Raw genomic sequence first — 25,924 nt, 5'->3', positions numbered from 1 at the left:
TGTTATGGCTATATGTGTATATATAACATAATTGTTATAATAGTATTATAGTTATAATGTACAGTGTAATATATAATTATATAACAATATGTAATTCTTATGTAATTATCAAAACAAAGAATCAAAACAGAAAAATCCAATTAAACCATTTAAAGTGGCTATCCACTAAGAATTTACGAATAAGGAAAAATAATGGAAGGTTATTAATAAAACCAGTTGCCATTGTTTTATTGTTGATAAGCAAATCTGCCTGCTAGTAAGATTATATGCATATAGGCACAAATTTTGTAAGTACATGACTATTATAATACAATTAATTATTAGTACAGGCATACCTCATTTATTGTGCTTTGCTTTATTGTACTTCGCAGATACTACATTTTTTACAAATTGAAAGTTTGTGGCAACCCTGAGTCAAGCAAGTCCTTTGGCACCATTTTCCCAATAGCATATACTCACTGTGGCTCTGTGATATGATTTAACTGTGTCCCTACCCAAATCTCATCTTGAGTTGTAGGTCCAATAATCTCATGTGTTGTGGGAGGGACCTCGTGGGAAATAATTGAATCATGGGAATGGTCTCCCCCATACTGTTCCCGTGGTAGTGAATAAGGCTCATGAGATCTGATGGTTTTATAAGGGGTTTCCCCTTTTGCTTGGCTCTCGTTCTCTCTTGCCTGCTACCATGTAAGATGTGCCTTTCTCCTTCCACCATGATTGTGAGGCCTCCCCAGCAACATGGAGCTATGAGTCCATTAAACCTCTTTTTCTTTATAAATTACCCAGGCTCAGGGATGTCTTTATCAGCAGCATGAAAATGCACTAATACACTGTCACATTTTGGTAATTCTCACAATATTTCAAACTTTTTCATTATCATGATGTCTGTTTTGGTGATCTGTGATCAGTGATCTTTGATGTTACTGTTGAGATTGTTTAGGGGCACCATGTAGGACAGTGAACTTATCATCCATATAAGACAGTGAACTTATTCAATAAATGTCATATGTGTTCTAACTGCTCCATGGATCCACTGTTCCCCAGTCTCTCTCCCCTCTCCTCTCTCCCTACTCCTCCTTCTCCCCCTCCCGCCCTTCCCTCTCTCTTCCCCCTCACCCCCAGGCCTCTCTATTCCATAAGACACTAGGGAAATTTGGCCAGTTAATAAACCTACAATGACTTTCAAGTATTCAAGTAAAAAGAGGCACATGTCTCTGACTCTAAATCAAAAGCTAGAAGTAATTAAACTTAGGTAGGCATGTCAAAAGTTGATATAGGCTGAAAGCTAGGCCTTTTCTGCCAAAGAGTTAACCGAGTTGTGAATTCAAAGGAAAAGTCATTTTCTTTTCTTTTATTTATTTTATTTTATGTTATGTTATGTTATGTTATTTTTTTATTTTATTTTATTTTATTTGAGACAGAGTCTTGCTCTGTCGCCCAGGCTGGAGTGCAGTAGCGCGATCTTGGCTAACCGCAAGCTCTGCCTTCCGGGTTCATGCCATTCTCCTGCCTCAGCCTCCCAAGTAGCTGGGACTACAGATGCTCGCCACCACGCCCAGCCAATTTTTGTATTTTTAGTAGAGACGGGGTTTCACCATGTTGGCCAGGATGGTCTGTATCTCTTGACCTCGTGATCTGCCTGCCTCGGCCTCCCAAAGTGAAGGAAAACTTATTTTTAAAATTAGAAGTGCTATTCAGTGAACATGGAAATGAGAAGAAAGTAAAACAACTTTATTGCTGATGTGGAGAAAGTTTGAGTGGTCTGGATACAAGATGAAACCAACCGCAGCATTTCCTTAAGCCAATGCCTAATCCAGAGCAAGAGTCTAATTCTCTTCAATTCTTTGAAGGCTAAGAGAGGTGAGGAAGCTTCAGAAGAAAGTTTGAAGCTAGCAGAGGTTGGTTCATGAGGTCTAAGAAGCCATCTCCATGACATAAAGTGCAAGGTGAAGCAGCAAGTGGTGATTTAGAAGCTGCAGCAAGTTATCCAGAAGATCTACCAAAGACCATTCATGGAGGTGGCTATAGTAAACAACTGATTTTTAATGTAGATTTAAAAGCCTTCTATTGGAAGAAGAAGATACCTTTTAGGACTTTCTTGGCTAGAGATCAGAAGTCAATACCTGACTTCAGAGCTTCAAAGGACAGGCAGCCTTTCTTGTTAGGGGCTAATGCAGCGGGTGACTTTACATTGAAGCCAGTGTTCATTTACCATTTGGAAATCCTAGGACCCTTAAGAATTATGCTGAAGCTACTCTGCCTGTGCTCTGTAAATGGAACAAAGCCTAGATGACAGCACATCTGTTTAAAGAACAGTTTACTGAATATTTAAAGCCTACTGTTGAGACCTGCTGCTCAGAAAAAAATATTCCTTTTTTTTTTTTTTTTTGAGACGGAGTCTCGCTCTGTCACCCAGGCTGGAGTGCAGTGGCGTGATCTCGGCTCTCTGCAAGCTCCCCCTCCCAGGTTCACGCCATTCCCCTGCCTCAGCCTCCGAGTAGCTGGGACACAGGCGCGCACCACCACGCCCGGCTAATTTTTTACATTTTTAATAGAGATGGGGTTTCACCGTGTTAGCCAGGACGGTCTTGATCTCCTGACCTCGTGATCCGCCCACCTCGGCCTCCCAAAGTGCTGGGATTACAGGCATGAGCCACCGCGCCTGGCAAAATATTCCTTTCAAAATATTACTGCCCTTTGATAATGTACCAGGTCATCCAAGAACTCAGATAGATATGTACAAAGAGATGAATGTTGTTTTCATGCCTGCTAATACAACATCCATTCTGCAGCCCATGGAACAAGGAGTAATTCAGACTTTCAGGTCATATTATTTTATTTTTTTATTTTTGGAGACAGGGGTCTCACTCCGTTGCCCAGGCTGGAGTGGAGTGGCATGATCACAGCTCACAGGAGGCTTGACCTCCTGGGCTCAAGTGACCCTCCCACCTCAGTCTCCCCAGTAGCTGGCACCACAAGCATGCACCCACCACCATGCCCAGCTAACTTTTTTTTATTTTTTGTAGAGTGTTGCCCAAGCAGGTCTCAAATTTCTGGGCTGAAGCAATCCTCCCGTCTTAGCCTCCCGAAGTGCTGGGATTACAGGCGTGAGTCACTGAGCCTGGCTCAAGTCATGTTATTTAAGAAATACATTTTATAAGGCTGTAGCTGTCATAGCAGTTTCTCTGATGGATCTGGGCAAAGTCCATTAAAACCTTCTGGAAAGGACTCATCATTCTAGATGCCATTAAGAACATTTGTGATTCATGGGAGCAGGTCAGAATATTAACGTGAATATGAGTTTGGAAGGAGTTTATTCCAAGCCTCATGGATGAAATAACTGCAGATGTGGTGGGGAAAAAAAGTAATAGAACTAGACTTAGAAGTGGAGCTTGAAGATGGGACTGAATTGCTGCAATTTCATGATAAAACTTGAATGGATGAGGAGTTGTTTCTTACGGATGAGCAAAGGAAGTGTTTTTTTGAGATGGCATCTACTGGTGAAGATGCTGTGAACATTGTTAGAATGACAAAGGATTTTGAATATTACATAAAAGTTGATAAAGCAGTGGTTGGGTTTAAGAGGACTAACCAATTTTAAAAGAAATTCTTTGAGTAAAATGCTGTCAAGCAGCATCACATGCTGAGGCTGCAGAGAAGTAATTCATGATAGCTACAGTCCAATGTATGTGGCAAACTTTAGTGTTGTCTTATTTTTAGAAATTCTGATAGCACCCCAGCTTTCAGCAACCATCGTGCTGATCAGTCAGCAGCCATGAGTATCAAGGCAAAGCTTCCACCAGTAAAAAGATTACAACTTGCTGGAGGCTTAAATGATCACTAGCATTTTTTAGCCATAAAGTATTTTAAAATTAAGGTATGAACACTGTTTTTTAGACAATGCTATTGCACACTTAATAGACTACAGTGTAGTGGAACATAACTTATATGCACTAAAAAACCAAAAAAAATGTGTAACTTGCTTTATTGCAGTAGTCTGGAACCAAAGCTGTAGTATCGCTGAGGTACTTAACTGCAATATTAAAATTGTTCCCATACCCTTTTACCCTACTGGTTTGTAGTATCAAGTGTATTTTATTAATTACTTGAAAATGCTAAACTTGAATAGTTTTATAAATATTCTTGATAGACACAGAAAATAATTATGAAAGTAAGATACTCTTAAGCAGTTCCAAAACTATAGATAACAACAAGCATTACTTTTGGTTACTTTGATTTTAAATCATATTGAAAATATCTAGTTTTAAGCAATTACATTTAAAAATCAAAATATCTTTAATTACTTCTGTAGGGAAGCATAAGGCATCTTTACCTTTATTCAGAGGTTGCTACCAAGCATATAATGCATAATGACTTACTAAACATCCTTTAACTCATACGTTATGGACATTCTTAAACATTAATATTTTAAGTGTTGGCCAGTTAAAGAAATTATATAGTTATACTTCTATCAAACACAGATATGTATGGAAAATATCAGCTTTAGATTTCTATATATTTCTTTTTTACAGCTCTGTTATATTGTTGAGATTCCCTTATTTATTGAGTCATTGTTACTGTATTTTCCTTTGATTCTTTAAGCATGATTTCCTTAAATTTGTTGAATATTTTTAAGACTGGGCATATCGATTGACTCATGCCTGTAATCCCAGCACTTTGGGAGGCCAAGACAGGTGGATTGCTTGAGTCCAGGAGTTCAAGACCAACCTGGACAACATGACAAAACCTGTCTCTAAAAAAAATAACAAAAAAGCCAGGTGTGCTGGCATGTGCCTGTGGTCCCAGCTACTCGGGAGGCTAAGGCAGAAGGATCACTTGAGCCTGGGAGGTGGAGGTTGCAGTGAGTAGAGATCATACCACTCACTGTACTCCAGCCTGGGTGACAGAGTGAGACCCTGTCTTAAAAAAAAAAAGTATATATAAAATATATATAATATATAAATGATATATATCATATAAATAATATATTTATTATATATGTATGTATGTATACTTTCTTAAATTTGTGTGTGTGTGTGTGAGTGTGTGTATATATATATTTTGTAATCACTGCCTTAAAGTTTTTGTCTGTTTAATCCAACATTTGGGCTCACTCAGAGTCAATTTCCATTTACTGCTTTTTTCCCCCTGAGTATGGACTATGGTTTTCTGGTTTTTTTGGCATGTCTCATAATTTTTGGTTAAAAAGTATAGACACTGTCATGGATTTTTTCCCCCACAAGGGTTAGTGGTAGTGGTTGTTTCTCAGTAATTTGCGTAGACTTAATCTGTGGAATCTGTCTCCCTTATTATGCTTAGTTGTTTTTTTTTTTTCCCAGAGGTGGAGAGGGTTGTTATTTTTTATTTTTTAGGCTGATTTCCTAGGGGTTGCACCAGTATCTGTGTAATTTAGTAGCCAAACAATGATAGATCAGAGGTTGCGCTCAAACACCTCAGTCAGTAAGGCTTCCACCCTCTTCCAGTAGAGTGTGTCTTGATGGGGGAGTGCATTAAACATTGAGGTGCTTTTCAAATCTGCCTCAACTTTTACTTTCTTCTAGGCCCTCTTGGGTTTTCTCTGCATATTCACATAGCCTCCCCATCAGCCATGGCTTTGTGGGGAGCTTATCTCACTCCTCTGTACCTATCTCATTTCCAGGATCTTTGTTAAATTTCTAACTAATCCTCCATTCTGCAGCTCAACCCAACCACAACTGCAGTCTGAGACTAGCATAGCTACTGACTTTCTATACTTGTTTCTTCCAAGTTTGCTGCTTTTACTGACACTGCTCTGTGTAGGTTTTATACCCTTTGCTCCAAATCAAGTTAGCCGCCTCTAGCAGTAAAGCTGCTATTTTTTAACAGCCAGGTCTGTCCTGGAGGAAGTTTCATACCAGCTAATCAGGGTTTGGGGGTGGTGAGAGCAGCTCCAGGCAAAGATAGGGCAGATCCTTACTGTTCCTAAACTAGGTTCAGCTGGTTTTTATGAATAAACACTTTTCATCTTATTTGCCTTTGTTTGAGCCCTGAAGTAGTTGTTTTTGATGATTTTATCCAGTTTTATAGTTGTTTCTTGAATCGTGGAGGGGATTAACTTAGTATTGAAATGTAGCAGTAAAATGATTTAGCCCTGGATGGCTTGGTTTAGATTTTGTTCATTATAAAAACTCTGAACTCCTTAATATAGCATCAGTCCCCATTGTGTGTGTGTGTGTGTGTGTTGGTGTGTGTGTGTGTGTGTGTGTGTATGCGTTCTCATTCTTCCTTCTCCTCCCACTATTCTTGCAGCCTGTATTCTGGTTACATGGACCTATTTTAAATTCCTCTAGTGTGGTACATGTTTGTTCTCACTTTCTGGCAATTGCAAATGGGATACATTCTAATTCTGATAAATTATTGTTGTATTTTATATTAGACTATATTCGAAGCATGTTCTCTTCCAGAACTTTGTAGAACTTCCCAAAAGAATTGATACTCTTTGATACCAGTATTGAACTTTATAACTCTGTTGTGGTATTTATATTGTGTTAAAATTCACTGTTGAACATTTTTCTAAGTACAAATGAAATTGAGGTATGAAAAATTTGCCATAGAACAGATATTATAGACATAGAAAAAAAGATCACTTAATCCTGGTTACATTTAGGTACATTTCTTTATATTCTTTTTACTAGGCATTGTTATTTACACAAAAGACGCTATGTTGCATAAAGTATTTTGTAAACTTCTCTTCCCATGCCACTAGACTGCTGTTTTGCATAATATTTCATCATGAAAATCTTCCACTGTATGTGTCTAAATATAAAATGATCTGAAATACCAAGTAATACTCCATTTTTCCAAAGAGAAATCTTTCTCTCAAGCATACATACCCCACATACCACTTTTAAATATGTAGATGAAATAAAGGTCAGATGTTTACTGGTTTAGTCACAGATATTGTCATATAGGAAGATGTGTATCCTTTACTATCAAAATCTATTCAACTTTTTAGTTTAGATAGCAAGTTCAGATATCAAGAGTTACCTTCTTTTCAGGCTTATCTCCAAATATCTTTCAAGTCATTTGATATCTGGGTTCAGATAGCAAGGATTCACATCGTAAAGATATATTTTTTTACACTTAGATTTCATGCATATCAAATTTTTGTTACTACTGGAGTCACCTTTAAGTCATCTATATCTCAGAATTTAGATATAGCACTTTTTGAATATGTGTATAACATGATTACTGGAAATTTTATCCCAAACCCCAATTACCCATTCCCCTAACACTAGGAAAGCTGTGTGTCTACTTCTCTTTCATTGTGTACACATATATTTGTAATTATCACAAAATACTTTGCTGACTTTTTAAAAGCATTTTTAATTTTTCAAAATATTCAAATATACTACATATTTGGCCATAAAACACACCTTAACCAATTTGAAAGATCATTTTACAAAGTATGCCTTCTCTCACACTACAACAGAATTAAACTAGAAATCAGTAACAGAGAACTGAAGAGTCCCAAAATATTTGTAGATCCAACATCACACCTCTAAATAGCACAAGAGTCAGATAAGAAGTCTCAAAAGAATTAGAAAATGTTTTTGAACTAACTGAAAATGAAAATACATCTCATCAAATTTGTAGTGTGACAGTACTTAGAGGGAAATCTGTAGCATTGAATGCACATGTTAGAAAAGGTGTAAAATCAATATGATAAGCATCTATATTTGGAAACTAGAAAAGTAAGAGCAAATTATCTAAATAAGCAGAAGAAAAGAAAAATTAGAACAGAAATTAATGAAATTGAAAACAGGAAAACAATAGAGAAAATCAGTGAAACCAAAAGGTTTCATTTGAAAAGATCAACAAAATTGATAGACCGGTAGCCAAGCTAACCAACAAAAAAGGAGATAAGACACAAATTACTAATACCAGAAATGAAAGAGAGCTCATCATTACTGATTCCATCAATAGTAAAAGAATAAAAAGGAATATTATGAACAATTCTACGACTACATATTTGATAACTTGGATGAAATGGACTGGTTCCTTGAAAGATACAGTCTACTGAAACTCAGACAAGGAGATATAGATAATATGGAAAGCCTATATCTGTTACAGAAATTGAAGAAATAATTAACTGCCTTTTAAAACAGGCAGCACCAGGCCCAGATGGTTTCACTGGTGAAATCTACCAAGCATTTAAGGAAAGAAGAATACCAGTTCTCTACAGTCTGTTCCTGAAAACAGAATCAGAGGGAACTCTTTCTAACTCATTCTGTGAGGCCAGCAGAATGAAGTTTAAGACACTGAACCAGTTTTCCCATTCCAAATCTGAATTAACATTTTCTTGTTCCTGACTGATGTATAAACATGATTATTAGATAATGACTGAATCTGTATTTGGGGGTTAAGTTACACTTTGGTTGCTGGTGATGGAAACAAACCTAAGGCCAGTAGGAAATTGGAGAATTTATCTAGTTGCCTGATGACATGGCTTTTTAATATCATCTTTTTAAAAACTAATAATATGATCTTATATTTTTTATTTATTTTTTATTTTTTTGGAGACGGAGTCTCACTCTGTAGCCCAGGCTAGAGTACAAGTGGCACATTCTAGGCTTACTACAACCTCTGCCTCCCAGGTCCTGGTTCAAGCAGTTCTTCTGCCTCAGCCTCCCAAGTAGCTGGGATTACAGGTGCACAACCACCATGCCCAGCTAATTTTTTGTATTTTTAGTAGAGATGGGGTTTCACCATGTTGGCCCAGGCTAGTCTTGAACTGCTGATCTGCCTGCCTCAGCCTCCCAAAGTGCTGGGATTACAGGAGTGAGCCACCGCGCCCGGCCCAGTGTGATCTTTTAAAGAAAACATCCAATAATTGCTACTGGAAAGCTGTACTTCAACGTATAATTACCAAATTGGTACTAAATGTCTTTGCTTCTGTGCGGGGGCAGGGAGATATGGTGGAACCAAGTTTATGAAGTGATTTCTTACTAGGTAAGCAACCAAGGTACACTGTGTGAAGTCCTTTGAGGCCAGTGTTAGTTTTCCCCAAAACAGTCTTCATTGTTCAAAGTAAAAAAAATGAGAGGGCTGAATAGCATAGAGACTTTATAGGGCTCAAACATAAGCTGATGCTCTCTTTTTTGAAGGACAGTATGGTAGAATCTTGCTTTTATGAATTGTTCTTTCATTGGACGTTTAGGTTGTTTCCTTTCTCACAGCTGTTTTATTTCAGCAATAAAATCTTTGGGCTTGAGTTTGCATGTATTTGGGATGGATTCCCAGAAGTGGATTTTTAGGTTGAAGAGTATAAATGGCCTCTTGTACATATTACTGAATTCCTTTCCAGAAAGATAACATTAATTCCGTTATCTCTAGCAGTATAAATGCCCATTTAGCCAAAACTCACTAGCATTAAGTATTTTCATTTTTTCACTCTTTATTAACATGATGGAATAAAATGGTATCCCATCTGATATGATTTGGCTGTGTCCCCACCCAAATGTCATCTTGAATTGTAGTTCCCATAATCCCCACATGTCATAGGAGGGACCTGGTGGGAGGTAATTAAATCATGGGGGTGGTTACCCCCATGCCATTGTTCTCATGATACCAAGTGAGTTTTCACAAGATCTCATAGTTTTATAAGGGGCTTTTCCCCCTTTTGCTCAGCACTTCTCCTTGCTGCCACCTGGTGAGGAAGGACATGTTTGCTTCCCCTTCCACCATGATTGTAAGTTTCCTGAGGCTTTCCCAGCCATGCTGAACTGTGAGTCAATTAAACCTCTTTCCTTTATAAGTTACCCAGTCTTGGGTATGCCTTTATTAGTAGTGTGATAACAGGCTAATACAGTAAATTGGTACCACAGAAAGTGGAGTGTTGCTATAGAGATACCCAAAAATGTGGGAGCAACTTTGGAACTGGGTAACAGGCAGACCTTGGAACAGTTTGGAGGGCTCAGAAGAAGACAGGAAAATGTGGGAATGCTTGGAACTTCCTAGAGACTTGGGGGGCTCAGAAGATAAGAACATGTGGGAAAGTTTGGAACTTCCTAGGGACTTGTCAAATGGCTTTGATCAAAATGCTGGTAGTGATATGGACAATGAAGTCCAGGCTGAGGCTGAGGTGGTCTCAGCTGGAGATGGGGAACTTGTTGGAAACTGGAGGAAGGGTCACTCATCCTATGCAAAGAGACTAGCAGCATTTTGCCCCTGCCCCAGAGGTCTGTGGAACTTTGGACTTGAGAGAGATGGTTTAAAGTATCTGGTGGTAGAAATGTCTAAGTGGCAAAGTGCTCAAGAGGAAGCAGAGCATAAAAGTTTGGAAAATTTGCAGCCTGATGATGCTATAGAAAATAAAAAGCCGTGTTCTAGGGCTAAATTCAAACTGGCTACAGAAATTTGCATAGGTAACACGGAGCCCAGTGTGAATCACCAAGACAATGGGGAAAATGCCTCCAGGGCACATCAGAGACCTTCACAGCAGCCCCTCTCATCACAGGCCCAGAAACCTAGGAAGGAAAAATGGTTTCATGGGCTGATCCCAGGACTGCCCTGCCCTGTGCAGCCTCGAGACACGGTGCCCTGTGTCCCAGCTGGTTCAACTCCAGCTATGGCTAAAAGGGGCCAATGTACAGTTCAGGCCATTGCTTTAGAGGGTGTAAATCCCAAGACTTGATGGTTTCCACGTGGTGTTGAGCCTGTGGGTGCATACAAAGTGTGTGAATAGAAGAATTGAGGTTTGGGAACCTCTGCCTAGATTTCAGAGGGTGTATGGAAACATCTGAATGCCCAGGCAGAAGTTTGCTGCAGGGGTGGAACCCTCATGGAGAACCTCTGCTAGGGCAGTGTGGAAGGGAAATGTGGTCTTGGAGCCCCCACACAGAGTCCTTACTGGGGCACTGCCTAGCAGAGTTGTAGGAAGAGAGACACCATCCTCCAGATCCTAGAATGGGTAGATCCACCAGCAGCTTGCCTCGTGGACCTGGAAGAGCCACAGACACTCAACACCAGCCTGTGAAAGCAGCCGGGAGAGGGGCTGTACCCTACAAAGCCACAGGGGTGGAGCTGCTCAAGGCCATGGGAGGCCATCTCTTGCATCAGCATGACCTGGATGTGAGACATGGAGTCCAAGGAGATCATTTTGGAACTTGGAGGTTTACTGACTGCCCTATTGGACTTATATGGAACCTGTAGCCCCTTTGTTTTGGCCAGTTTCTCCCATTTGGAATGGGTGTGTTTACCCAGTGCCTGTACCCCCATTGTATCTAGGAAGTAATCAACTTGCTTTTAATTTTACAGGCTCATAGGCAGAAGGAACTTGCCTTGTCTCAGATGAGACTTTGAACTTGGACTTTGGGTTAATAATGGAATGAGTTAAGACTTCGAGGAACTGTAGGGAAGGCATGATGGTGTCTTGAAATGTGAGGACATGACATTTGGGAGGGGCTGGGGTAAAATGATGTGGTCTGGCATTGTCCCCACCCAAATCTCATCTTGAATTCTAGTTCCCGTAATCCCCACGTGTTGTGGGAAGGACCTAGTGGGAGGTAATTGAATAATGGGGCAATTACCCCCATGCTGCTGTTCTCATGATAGTGAGTGAGTTCTCACAATATCTGATGGTTTTATTAATGGGCTTATAAAACCCCTTGCTCTGCACTTCTCCTTGCTGCCACCATGTGAAGAAGGATGTGTTTGCTTCTCCTGCCATGATTGTGTTTCCTGAGGCCTCCCCAGCCATGCTGAATTGTGAGTCAATTAAACCTATTTCTTTTATAAATTGACCCATCTCGGGTATGTCTTTATTAGCAGCATGAGAACAGACTAATACACCATTGTATTGTGTACATTTCTAACAGATACATAAAATACAACAAGGAAAAGCACATTTGTAAAATAGAAGGAAAATAGTGTGAAATTGGGAAAGTAAAATGCATTCTGTGAAATTCTAGTACTTGCCATGGCAGAAGTATAGCATGCATGTCATCATCACACTTTCCAAAATCTATGATAAACATAGGTAATTTATCATAGGATCATTCCTACAGAGCCTGGACTTGGCCTCAGAATGCTTTACGCACAGCACTCTAGAGCATTACCAGTAGTCAGTTTGAGAAAAGAAATTCATCCTCATCTGCCATTTATGTCCATTACCCTTGCTATAAATAGGAATACAGTTTTGACTTTAAGCTTCTTGGCAACTAAGTCATGGCTGTGAATAGGATCATTTCTTCATTTCCTTTTTTGCTGTTTTTTAGAATTATCTGTTTGGGGATATTAAGTGTTTACCGTTTGAGTTCTGTAGTACTCAAGATATACTTGATACGTGTAGTTATTGGAGGAGGGGCTTTAACACAGGCTTCTCAGGTGAAAGAATGAAAGACAGACAAAAGGAAAGAAGGATGGAAAGAATGGAAGGACATATTTAGAATAGCAGGGTCATGTTTTTATAACAATCTACTTGAGATTGTTAACTGGAAAAAAGGAAGAGGAGAAGGACTAGTGGCAGTCAGTCAAAGGAAAGAGTACAAAACATGCTAGATGGTCACTGCCAATCCAAGAGTCTTACTATAGGCCTTATCTCCATTCTGCCTTAAGATATAAAATATTGGACATATTCTTAAAAGATTTGTGACAAAGAGGTAATGTAATGCATGACAATAGGAAATTATCTAATAAAAAGGTCTGATTAGATATTAATGATTTTTGCTAGTTCAGTTTATAACAGTTTAAATGTGATTTTTTAATATCCTTTTTAATGTTCTGTGGCTTAGAAGTTTTTTTTTTTTTTTAAGTTAGCTGTTAATTTCTGTTCAGTTTTAACATTCTTTTTATTTTCTTGGACTTTTTAATATTGGAGGTGATCCTAGTGAGCAAAAGATGTACCAGTAGTAAAGGAGGAAGTTAAATGTCCTTTTTTTTTTTTTAAGATGTTACAGTAGTAAAGGAGGAAGTTAAATTTATTGTTGTTGTTTGTTTGTTTTTTGAGACGGAGTCTTGCTCTGTTGCCAGTCTGGAGTGCAATGGCGTGATCTGGGCTCACTGCAACCTCCGACTCCCTGATTCAAGCAATTCTCCTACCTCAGCCTGCCAAGTAGCTGGGATTACAGGCGTGTGCCACCACACCCAGCTAATTTTTTTATATTTAGTAGAGATGGGGTTTCACCATGTTGGCCAGGATGGTCTCAATCTCCTGACCTCATGATCCGCCCGCCTCAGCCTCCCAAAATGTTGGGATTACAGGCGTGAGCCACTGCACCTGGCAGTTAAATGTCTTTTTAACATAATGTCTTTGGATCCTTAGGGTATCACTTTTCCAGCCAGAAACTCCTATGGCTGGTGGCGCCTTTGCCCAAGTTTTGCTTGAGCCCACTGGGCTCATTTTGCCAAATCAGCCTGGCAGGCTGTTATCAGCTTATGCTGCTGGTCCAGATCCCATGCCTGCCAAGGGCGAGCCAGGTGCAAAGTGGCAAGGAGTGCGTTGAGTGAGCAATGGGCCACTGCACACAGCCAGGCATGCCAGCTGCTGTGGCGGGGCAGGCAGCTCCAGACAAGCCTGCTGCTGGATCCAGTGTACCACAGGCAGCTTCCACTGTGAGCACCCACGTCTGAACAAGGGGAATGCAGGGTGTCTGGAAGCATGAAGACACCAGAAACCCCAAAGCCCCAAGGAGGGTTTCATAGCCTTGGCTCAGGGAGCCCATCAGTCTGGGCTCCCCGAGGGGCCGCAGCTCTTCCCCCCTTGTTGCCTGCAACGTGTCAAGCCGGGTAGGAGGCCATTTCAGCCCCCTATTTTGTTACAGCTCTTTCAGTCCTGTCATTGGGTGGGTTCCTAGTTCTTTTCCCATATCCAGGAAAAATGAGGTTCACAGACAGCTGAAGGGTGGGCAAGGTAGAGAGGAGCTTTACTGAGTGATAGAACAGCTCTCAGGAGACCCAAAGTGGTAGCTTCTCTGCAGGCAGGTTGTCCTGACGTGTCCAGCTCTCAGCAGAGAGGAGACCCAGAGTTGGTAACTTGTTTCTGTAGGCAGGCAGTCCTGAGTGTAACCCTCACTGGAGGGGAGACCCGGAGTCAGTAGCTCTTATTTGCAGGCATGTCATCCCGATGAGTCGAGGAGACCTGAATTGGGTAGCTCCTTCCTACAGCTGGTAGTCCCAATGTCTGTTTGAGTCTAGCTGCGTCAAGGGATGGCCTGTACTGATTGGGCCATTGGCAGGCCCAGAAAAAGCACCATAAGCTCTCATTATGGGTGGCAGACTCCACCTGGAACTGACAACTCAGCCCCCTGGCTGAGTTGAGTCTTCAAGCTATCCCTGGCTTGAAGGTGGCACCCAGGCTATTCATGCCAAGGGGTGCCTGTGCCAAGCTGCCCTTACACCACCCTTGGCCTCCCTCCTATGCTCGTCGGTGCCCAAAGTCTGGAGGGGGCCAGGGTGGCAGGGGACTGGAGTGTCAGCACTGTACATGCACACCCAGCCAGGTTGCAACAACATCCGAACTCGGCCCACAACTTTGCTCTGAAATTGGAGTGGGTGGCAGGAGCAGGCCCTTCTGAGCCTGCAGGGCAGTGGAGCTTCCCAGGCCCCCAAGAGCGCTGGGATGCCCGGGTCTGCAGCCGCAGCTGAGCAGCTGTGCCCAGGAGGGCACAGCTTTCCCTTCCAACTTGGAAGGGGAAGGATCTTCCACCTGTTCCCAGGTCCTGCCAGCTTCATGGAGTGTGTAGCTCTGGCCACACCTCCCCTGCTGCAGCCAGTGTCTTTGCAGCAGCCACTCCAGACGGGCTGCCGCTGCCGTCAGTAATATACACATACAAAATTGTAAGTATTTCAATGATGGTTTTTAATAGTTTTGCTTCTAGTTTGAAATCCATTATATATTAATCAAATATATATACACAAATGTATTTAAACCTGAAAGTTAAATCCTACATGTATTTTGCTGAAATCCTAATTGGATAAGTTTGTAATTACAAATACCAGATGTCTCTGGAGGCTTAGTATTTAATACTAAGATATTAAGTCCTGTGTAAAAAATGCATAATATAGTTTTTAAAGCTGTTTATGCAGAAAGAATGCTTATTATCAACATCAGAATTGTTAAGTTTCCCTCCATAGATTTTCTAGACTTAAAAAATTATATTGAAGTTTATTAATAAGTGGAATGCAAATAATCTGTGCTTATCTGTTGCTTCTTTACAGTTTCTTACCTGATTTTTAGCACTGGCTCGGGGAATAACTTTGGGGAAATATCTAACATTCGGAGTCTCTTTTTTCTTCTATAAAAAAATGTATGATCATCTAGCTGGCTTTTTGGTGGGAAGAACTATGTTAAAAAACCCCAAAGCTCTACGTTTTCTGATCATGACCCAAAGCTCTAGACATTGAAAATGAAAATAGTGATTATAAGGTTCAAATCATCATTTGAGTAACAACTCAGTAGGCAAATTCTTTTTAGAAGAATGTCATGATCCAGATTTCTGTAATGTGACTGTATAAATGAAAATGATGATTGCAGAATATTTTCTACTGAAAGAAATTGTCTGGAGAGATTCATAAAGTAGATGTGTTTCCTTAGAGGTACAGCATGTAGTTCTGTATATTATGTCCCTAACTAGTAAAGATTTACTATCTAAAACAAGTTGTTTTATTATTTTAGTAACTAGAATTGAATCTAATTTAATTAAAAAGGTTAACTAGACTTCTATGTAAAATTGTAGAAAGATAATTGAGTTTTTACTGTTTAGTTTTAACTAACACATGACTATTTTCAAATGAGTTTTAAGCTAAAACCCCTACCAGAGCAAGTATCTGTGAATGTTACTCATTTTGTGGGCATGGCAGATGCATGTTCTACAGGTTAAGCATTCCAAATCCGAAAATTCAGAATCAAAAATGCCCCAAATCTCAAACTCTTGAAGCTCCGATATGATACTTGAAGGAAGTGTTCATTGGAGCATTTCAGATAAATATAAGGCAAGTTATATATAATGCAAGTTTCAGATAAATATATGCAAATAAATAAAATGCAAATATATTCCAAAACCCAAAACACTTCGGTCCTAAGCATTTCAGATAAGTACTCAGCCTGTATTAGCTTATTTTGTGGCGATAATGGCAATTTAGTGGTTACCGACAATCAACTTCTGTATTCTCCTATCTTCCATCACTGCAATGTTATCTTCTTTTAAAAATCTTCATCTTAATTCTTGTGCTATAAAAGCCTGTTTTTTAAAAATAAGTCCATCTACTTGTTTCATAATAACAGTATTTTCCCTTTCTCTGTGTCTCTCTTAATTGTTGGTCCCGGATTCTCTGCTCTTCACACTCAGCACATGGCAGCCGCACATGGTGGCTTAATTAACTCCTATAGCTTTATTTCCACATATATGCTGATTATTCCAGATCTCTGTCTTCAGTTCAGACCGCCAACTTGACCTGCATATATTTAGTTGCCCACTAGACCTCTCTGTTTGTGTTTGTGCCAGTGAGATATCCTTGTGTCATAAGTGAGCTAATTTTCTCTCCTTTCCTACCTCCTGAATCACTCGCATTGATTCTTCTTCCAGAGTTCCCTATTTCTAATTAAATCCATATACACACCCAAGCCAGAATCTTTTAACATTTACTTTTGACCCCTTCCACTGTTTTACTTCCCACATCTGGTTAATCACCAAGTCCTACCATCAATTCTAAATTCTCAATTTTGCGTTAGTCTGTCTACCTCTATCTCATCTCTTACTAAGGGTATTGCAGTTAGTCTCTTTTTCCCGTCGTACTCCCATCTGTTCTTCACAGTTCAACTTGAGAGTTCTTTTGAAACACAAACCCGAAATGCCAGCTCTTTTACTAAAACCTTTTAGTGATGTCACTTTGCCTTTGAGATAAAATTCAAGTTCCTTAATATAACATAAAAAGTCCGTTATGATAGACCTTTGCCTCCCTTATTTCTCAGTACATTTTAAACTATATAAGTCAGTAATATTGAACTTCATTTTGCTTCTGCAAAATTCCAGCTCATGCCTAGTGCTTCCCTTCTGCCTAGAACATCCTTTTACAACCCATTACTTATTCCCTTTACCAGGATAATTTCCTGTTTGTCCTTAGACATAGTGTTAAATATTAAACTTTCTGATAGAGAACTTCCTTTACTCCTAGAGTTGTTATCATCAACAGGCTGCATACTTCTCTAGCACAGCACATCTCAGTGTGCTCTGTGGATCCCCAGGAGTCTGAGAAGCCCTTTCATAGAGTGGGGGGAGGAAGAGAATGGTCTGTGAATTCAAAGAATTTTTATATTCATACTAAAACATTATTTGCCTTTTTAATTGTGTTGCAATTTGTACTGATAGTTCAAAAGCAATGGTGGATAAAATTGCTGGCACCTTGGCACAAATCAGGGCAGTGGCACCAAACTGTAGTAATAGTCATTGCATTCTTCATACATTAGCAATTTCTTTTAAAGCCAGTTTTACTTAAAAATGTCATGGATGAAGCAGTAAAAATTAATTTTACTAAACTAAACTCTTGAGTAACTGTCTTTGTGTTATGTGATGAAATGGGAAGTGCGCAAAAAGTACTTCTGCTACATGCTAAAACATGATGGCATGACAATTATCCAGCCATTTTCTGTTTAGCCATTGTGTCAGGCTGTTCTCACATTGCTATCTATAAAGAAATACCTGCGACCGGGTAATTTATAAGAAAAGAGGTTTAATTGGCTCATGGTTCTGCAGGCTGTATAAGAAGCATAACATCAACATTGCTCAGCTACTGGGAAGGCCTCAGGGAGCTTTTATTCACAGCAGAAGGTGAAGCAGGAACTTGCATGTCACATGGTAAAAGCAAGAGCAAGGTTGGGGGACTTGGGGGAGTTGCCACACACTTAAACAACCAGGTCTCACAAGAACTCACTGTTGCGATGATAGTATTAATCCATGAGGGATCTGTCCCTGTGATTTAGACACCTCCTACCAGGCCTCACCTCCAGCATTGGGGATTACAATTCAACGTGAGATTTGAATGGGGACAAATATCCAAACTATGCCAGCATACACCAGAAATTTACAAAAAAATGTGATTGCTGTTCTTATTGATAATTTTTTTGTTTTGAAAACCGTGGTTCTTTTACTGAAATTTTGTTCGCATAGGATGGTTTTATCATTGCTATTTTCGATGAATTAATAAATTTTTAAAAAATATTTCACCTATACGTTCTAATATGGTAAATAGCAATACATTTAACCCACATAAACAAATGCTTTTTGGGGTATGTGGTAATTTTTAAGAGTACAAAAGGATTCTGAGACCAAAACGTTTGAAAACCCATGCTCTAACACATTGTATTTTTCTTATTCTAACTTTTCTTACATTTTACTATAATTATTTATGGTCTGTCTTTCCTGTTAGAACACACCATAAACTCTCTGGGGGTAAGGTCCACATCTGCCTTGTGGATAACTTAGCTCCTAGAAAACTGGCAGCACATACTAAGCCCTCAGTAAATACTTGTTAAATTAGTTCAGCAAACATGTGCTGTTAACATAGGTTAGTCATAAAGGATTACAAAGATAAATAGAGCATGTTTCTTACTCTTTTGCACCCTCTTACATTTACAATGATCTTATAGTCCAGTGGACCATGAATGCAACTAGCAAGAGAGTGTTATAAATGGAGTAAAAGGGAATGAGGGAATGTGCTGTGAAGGCAGAGGAATTAATGATAATTTTTATGGGAAGATTTGATGAATTAATCACAGAGCTAATATTTGACATGAGCCTTGAAGGATGACTAACAAAGGAATGAGGGCTTAACAGTGAGAAGGAAAAGATTAACAAAGACTTATAAGTACATAAATATGTTGTATTTTCAGAAAACAGTGACTTGTACAGCTGACTGAGTTTTAGATAATAAAGAACTTTGATTATGCCAAGCAATTCATCCTGTGTTTCTGCAGTAGAGGTGAAGCCATCTTAACATCTTAAGAAACAATATATTTTAAGAGGAGGTCTCTGCGTCCACATGCTATTATATGGGTTGAAAGATACTCTTTAGCAGAGAAACTAATTACAATAGTAATAGACGAGACTGTGAACTCTGGGTAGAGCCAGAGAGAAGATGAGTACAAGAGATTTTACGGAGTTGTAATACCTGGTTGAGGTAGGGAAATACAAAGGTTGTGCTGAACTTAGCATTATCTCACAGAGTAGAAGACATATTATGGAGTAGAGGACATATTATGGGGTAAAAAATGAGGAAGAGTTTTAAGGAATGGGAAGATTAGTATGGTTTTGGATAAATTGAATTTGTACATATTTCCAGGACTCCTGTGCCAGAACCTTGCATGTTGTTGAAAATATGAGTCTGGACCTAAGAAACAAGTTCGAAAATCAGAAAATAGATATAGAAGTCTCAACTACAGTCCAGGTGCAGTGGTGCATGCCTATAATTCTAGCACTTTTGGAAGGTTGAGACAGGCAGATCGCTTGAGGCCAGGAGTTTGAGACCAGCCTGGGCATCATGGCAAAACTTCACCTCTAAAAAAGATAACAAAAAATAGGCAAGCGTGGTGGCATGTGCCTGTAGTCCCAATTACTTGGGACACTGAGGTGGGAGGATTACTTGAGCTCAGGAGCTGTGGTGAGCTAAGAATGCACCACTGCACTCCAGCCTGAGGGACAGAGCAAGACCCTGTTTCAAAAAAAATAGTCTCTACTACATTTGGCATTATTTTGATTGGTGGAACCACATGTCATCTGGAACATAACCAGAATCAGTCTGGAGAAAGATGATAGAATAGAAAAAGAGAAACTTCAATTGTGGAACTTTAGAGAAGGCTTACCTATAATGGTGATGAAGCCACAGTGAATGTAACAGTTCAGAAAGACAATCATCAGTGGGATACAGATTAAGAGGATGTTCTTGGATTTAATGGTTAAGTCATCATTGACTTTGAGAGAGATTTGTGCAATGTTAAGGGTGACATCTAAATTTCAATGATTTGAAGTTCAAGTGGGAGGTTTATAGAGATGATACTCATAAGAGAAGTGTGATAGGGAAAGGTTAAGGGGTAATGCCTTGAGGGAAATTCAGATCAGTTCTACCTAACTGACTATAGCACATATTTTTATTTTGTACGTGTAAGTCTATAGAGAAAAATATTAATCTTTTGAATATCTAAGATGAATTTATTTTTAATGCTAATATACAGTATTAACAAAATTAGGGGATGGAGAAAGCTTAGAAGAAGAAAAAAGATAGAGACTATTGGAATTAAAAAGTTATTCAGTCTGAAAAGCTGTAACTGAAAAGCAGAAGAATGTTCTGCTTCTGCTTTATCCATGACAGTATTAAGTACCCTCAAGCAACCAGAATGTTACTCACACAACCGGTGGGTTTGATCACTTGCTCATTATCAACCCAGTGACCACAACTAAAGATGAAGGGAATTTTGTTACTTATTACAAGTAAGGAGAACACCAAGGAGAGTTTCCAAAGCAGTGCCTCTCTGAGCTGGGGGCTGGGTCAGGTTTTATAAGCACAGGGTGATGAGGTGAGATATGATTGGATCTTGCAGTCAGGTGATGACAGAGGCATCATCTGACTGAATCCTGCCATGGGTGATACCAGAACTCAATCTGATTGGATCACGGATACTGCCATGCAGCGTCCACTTCTTTCTTCAGTCTAAGCACTTAGATTCCTCCTGTGATTGCATGCTTGGTTGATCTGGGCTTATCAGGTTATGTGACCTAAGGGTCCATGGCCACTGAAGAATAGCTCACAGCTTTTTTGCATAAAAGTTGAGCCAGATTGCTTTTATGTGGTTATGACAATACATACAATGATATAGTTTCAGTCATTCAGAATAATATTTGCTGAGTGTTACTGTATTTCTAGCTGCCTGTGCTAGGTAGTAATAAAAGAAGGGTAAGGTTTTTTTAAAACGTCAAGATTAAGACAGATAAATATATGTAAAGTTACAGGTGGCTAAGTTTATATTTAATTCAACTTCATATTTCTGTATTATTACTCTTGGTTGCTTTATTTTTATTTTAGATTCAGGTGGTACTTGTTACAAGGATATGTTGCATGATGCTGAGGTTTGGGCTTCTGTTGATACCATCACTCAGATAAGTGAATAGAGTACCTAATGGGAAGTTTTTTATCCCTTGCCCTCCTACCTCCCTCCCCTGTGTTTGGAGTCCCCAGTGCCTTTTTCTCATCTTTATGTCCCTATGTGCCCAGTGTTCAGCTCCCACTTACAAGTGAGAACATGCAGTTTTGGTTTTCTGTTTCTGTGTCAATTCACTTAGGATAATGGCCTCCAGCTGCATCATGTTGCTGCAGAGGATGTGATTTTGTTCTTTTTTATGTCTGCATAGTATTCTGTGGTACATATGTATCACATTTTCTTTAATCCACTATTGATGGACACCTAGGTTGATTGTGTGTCTTTGCTATTGTAGATAGTGCTGTGATAAACATAAGAGTACAGCTGTCTTTTTGGTAGAACAGTTTATTTTCCTTTGGGTATATACTTAGTAATGGGATTGCTGGGTCAAATGGTAGTTCTAGTTTTAGTTTTCTGAGAAACTCCAAACCACTTTTCATGTAGGCTAAACTAATTTACATTCCTACCAGCAATGTGTAAGTGTTCCCTTTTCTCTGTATTCCTGCCAACATCTGTTTTTTGTCTTTTTAAGAATAGCCATTCTGACTGATATGAGACGGTGTCTCATTGTGGTTTTTGATTTGCATTTCTGATGATTAGTGATGTGGAACATTTTTTTCAATGTTTGTTAGCCACAGGTATGTCTTCTATTAAGTATCTGTTCATGTCCTTAGCCCAGTTCTTAATGGGGTAATTTGTTTTTTGCTTGTTAATTTAAGTTTCTTATAGATTGTAGATACTACACGTTTGTCAGATCCATAGTTTGCAAATGTTTTCTCCCATTCTCTAGGTTGTCTGTTTATTGAGTTTCTTTTGCGGTGCAGAAGCTCTTTAATTAGGTTCCACTTGTCAGTTTTTGTTTTTGTAGCAATTGCTTTGTAGGATTTAATCATAAATTCTTTGCCTAGGGCAGTGTCTGCTACAGTATTTCCTAGATTTTATTCTAGCATTTGTATAGTTTCATGTAAGCCTTTAACCCATCTTGCGTTAATTTTTCTGTATGCTGAGATGTAAGGGTCTAGTTTCATTCTTCTGCATGTGGGTAGCCAGATTCCCCAACACCATTTATTAAATAGGGACTTCTTTCCCCATTGCTTATTTTTGTTGACTTTTTTGAAAATCAGTTCATTGTGTGTGGCTTTATTTCTGGGTTCTTTATTCTGTTCCATTAGTCTACCTATCTGTGTTTGTACTAGTGCCATGCTATTTTGAATACTGTAGGCTTGTATTGTAGTTTGCAATTGGGTAATGTGATGTCTCCAGCTTTTTAACTTTGGCTTAGGATTGCTTTGGCCATTTGGGCTCTTTTTTGGTTCCATGTGAATTTTAGAATAGTTTTTTTTTTTTTTTTTTAATTCTATGAAAAATAACATTGGTGATTTGATAGGAAGAGCATTGAATCTGTACATTGCCTTGGGCAGTATGGACATTTTAACAATACTGATTCATCCAGTTGATGAGCATGGGATGTTTTTCCATTTGTTTGTGTCACCTATAATTTTTTTTTAGCAGAGTTTTGTAGTTCTCTTTGTCAGAGATCTTTCACCTCCTTGGTTGGATATATTCCTAGGGATGGGTGTGTGTGTATGTGTGTGTGTGTATGTGTGTGTGTGTGCACAGCTACTGTAAATAGGACTGCATTCTTGATTTGGTTCTTAGCTTGAATGTTACTGGTGTAGAATGGCAATTATAAATAATACAGAAATGCTACTGATTTTTTAAATTTCTTTTTATTTTTTTACTACTAATTTTTATACATTGATTTGTATCCTGAAACTTCACTCACTGTTGAGGAGCCTTTTGGTGGAGTCTGTAAAATTTTCTAAAGAATAGAATCATATCATCAGTGAAGAGAGATAATTGACTTTCTTCCTGTTTGGATGCCTTTTATTTCTCTTTCTTGATTGCTCTGGCTAGGACTTCCTTATAATTTTATGCTAAACTGTGTTGAATAGGAGTGATGAGAGTGGACATTCTTGTCTTGTTACAATTCTTAGGTAGAATACTACCAGCGTTTGCCAGTTCAGCATGGTGTTGGATGTGGATTTGTCATCGGTGACTCTTATTATTTTGAGGTATATTCTTTAGATGCCTAGTTTGTTGAGAATTTTTATCAGGAAGGAATGCTGGATTTTTCTATTGCCTTTTCTGTATCTAGTGAGATGATCATATGGTTTTTAATTGTTTATGTGGTGAATGACTTTATTGATTTGCATGTGTTGAATCAATCTTGCAACCTAGGAATAAAGCCTACTTAATCAGGAATTAACTTTTGGATGTGCTGCTGGATTTGGTTTGCTAGTATTTTATTGAGTATTTTTTCATCCACATTCATCAAGGATATTGACCTGTAGTTTATTGTTGTTGTTTATTCATTGTGTCTTTGCTAGATTTGGTGTCAGGGTGATACTGGTTTCATAGAATGAGTTAGGGACGAGTTCCTCCTCCTCGATTTTTTTGGAGGGATAGTTCCAGTAGGATTGATACCAGTTATTCTTTGTGCATCTGGTAGAATTTGGCTATGAATTCCTCTGTCTGGGTTTTATTTATTACTGATTCAATTTCGGAACACATTATTGGTCTCTTCGGGGTTTCAATTTCTTCCCAATTTAATCTTTGGACATTGTGTGGTTTTAGGAATTTCCTCTAGAATTTCTATTTTGTGTGCATAGAGGTGTTCGTAGTAGTCTCTAGGAATCTTTTGTATTTCTTTGGGATTGGTATAATGTCACCTTTGTCATTTCTGATTTTGCTTATTTGAATATTCTGGTTGTTTTCTTTGTTTAGCTAGATAGTGGTCTATCAATCTTGTTTATGCTATTAAAGAACCAACTTTTCATTTCATTGATCATTTGTATGTTTTTTTGTTCTTGATTTCATTTACTTCTCTAATTTTAGTTATTTTTTTTTTCTGCTAGCATTGGCATCAGTTTGTGTTTTTCCAGTTTATTTAGGTATAATAGTAGATTGTTAATTTGAGATCTTCCTATCTTCTTGGTGTGGCATTTAGCACTACAAACTTTTCTCTTAATGCTGCTTTTGCTGCATTGTAGAGGTTTTGGTATGTTGTGTTTATATTTTCATTTGTTTCAAATCGTTTTTTGATTTATGCCTTAATTTCATTGTTTACCCAAAAGTCATTCAGGAGCAAGTTGTTTAGTTTCCATGTAATTGTGTGGTATTGAGAGTTCCTCTTGGTATTGATTTCTATTTTTATTCCACTGTGATACGAGAATATGCTTGATATGATTTTGACCTTTTTAAAATTTATTGAGACTTGCTTTATCACTGAGCATGTGGTCGATCTTAGACGATATTCTGTGTATAGATGACAGAAGAATGTATTTTATGTGGTTGTTGAGTGAAGTTGTCTGTAAATGTCTGTTAGGTCCAGTTGGTCAAGTGTCAAATTTATGTCCAGAATTTTAGTTTTTCGCCTCAATGATGTAAGCTGTGAATGGGTGAAGTCCCCCACTATTACCCTGTGGCTGTCTGAGTCTTTTCCTGACTATGGAAGTAATTATTTTATGAATCTACATGCTCCAACATTGGGTGTTATATTATTTAGGGTAGTTCAATCTTCTTGTGGAATTGAGCTCTTTATCATTATGTAGTGCCCTTCTCTATGCTTTGTTACTATTGGTTTAAATTCTGTTTTATCTGATAAACAGAATTTTATCAATAGATAAAATTGTGCAATAGATGCAATTTATGCAATAGATCTTTCTCTATCCCTTTACTTTGAGACTGTGTGTTACTACATGTGAGATGGGTTCCTAAAGACAGAAGATGGGTGTTTTTTTTTTTTAATCCAGTTTCCAACTTATGTCTTTCTGATGGAGCATTTAGGTCAGTTACATTCAAGGTTAATATTGATATGAGAGGTTGTGTTTCTTTCATAGTGTTACTAGTTGCTTTGTAGTCTCAATTACGTAGTTGCTTTATAGGATCTGTGGGCTATGTGCTTATGTATGCTTTTGTAGTAGTGAATATTATTCTTTTTCCTTGTTTAGAACTCCCTTAAGTATCTCTTGTAGGGCCTATCTGTGATGGCAGTGAATTCTCTTAGCGACTGCTTGTCTGAAAAATACTTTATTTCTCCTTCATATATTAAGCTTAGTTTGGTGGGATATGAAATTCTTTGCTGGCATTTCTTTTCTTTTAAGAATTTTTTTTTAAAAAAGACAGAGCGGGAGCCCAATGTCTTGTGACTTGTAAGATTTCTCCTGAGAAATCTATTGTTAGCCAGATGGGTTTCCCTTTATAGGTAATCTAGCTGCCTTTGAGATTTTTTCTTTCACTTTGACCTTGGATAGTCTAGTGACTGTGTGCCTTGGGGATGGGCATCTTGTCTAGTATCTCACAAGACTTCTCTGGATTTCTGCGTCTGTATGTCGACCTCTCTACCAAGATGGGGAAATTTTCATGAATTATGTCCTCAAATATGTTTTCCAAGTTGCTTGTTTTCTCTTCTTCTCCCTCAGGAATGCCAGTAAGTTGCAGATTTGATCGCTTTACATAATCCCTTATTTCCCCCAAGGCCTTGTTTGTGTTTTTTTCTTATTATTTTTATTGGACAGGGTTGATTTGAAGAACCGGTCTTTGAGCTCTGAAATTCTTTCTTCTGCTTTGTCTGGTCTGTTAAGGCTTCCAACTATTTTGAAATTCCTGTAGTGAATTTTTTAATTCCAGATGTTCTGTTTGATTCTTTCTTAATATGGTTATGTTATCTTTCAACTCCTGGATCATTTTTCT

The 25,924-nt window shown here is 38.6% G+C and overlaps 1 protein-coding gene across 2 annotated transcripts in view; it reads left to right on the top strand.

Annotated features, from left to right (window-relative positions):
• The window catches only part of SAMTOR (S-adenosylmethionine sensor upstream of mTORC1), a 119,028-nt gene that overhangs the window by 37,486 nt on the left and 55,618 nt on the right, over positions 1-25,924 (top strand). The window lies entirely within an intron of this gene.

Source organism: Macaca fascicularis, chromosome 3 (assembly GCF_037993035.2).
Source record: "Macaca fascicularis isolate 582-1 chromosome 3, T2T-MFA8v1.1".
In the NCBI taxonomy this organism is placed as follows: Eukaryota; Metazoa; Chordata; class Mammalia; order Primates; family Cercopithecidae; genus Macaca; species Macaca fascicularis.
Note: the sequence above shows the minus strand (reverse complement) of the source record. Positions and strands in the feature narration are given on the sequence as shown.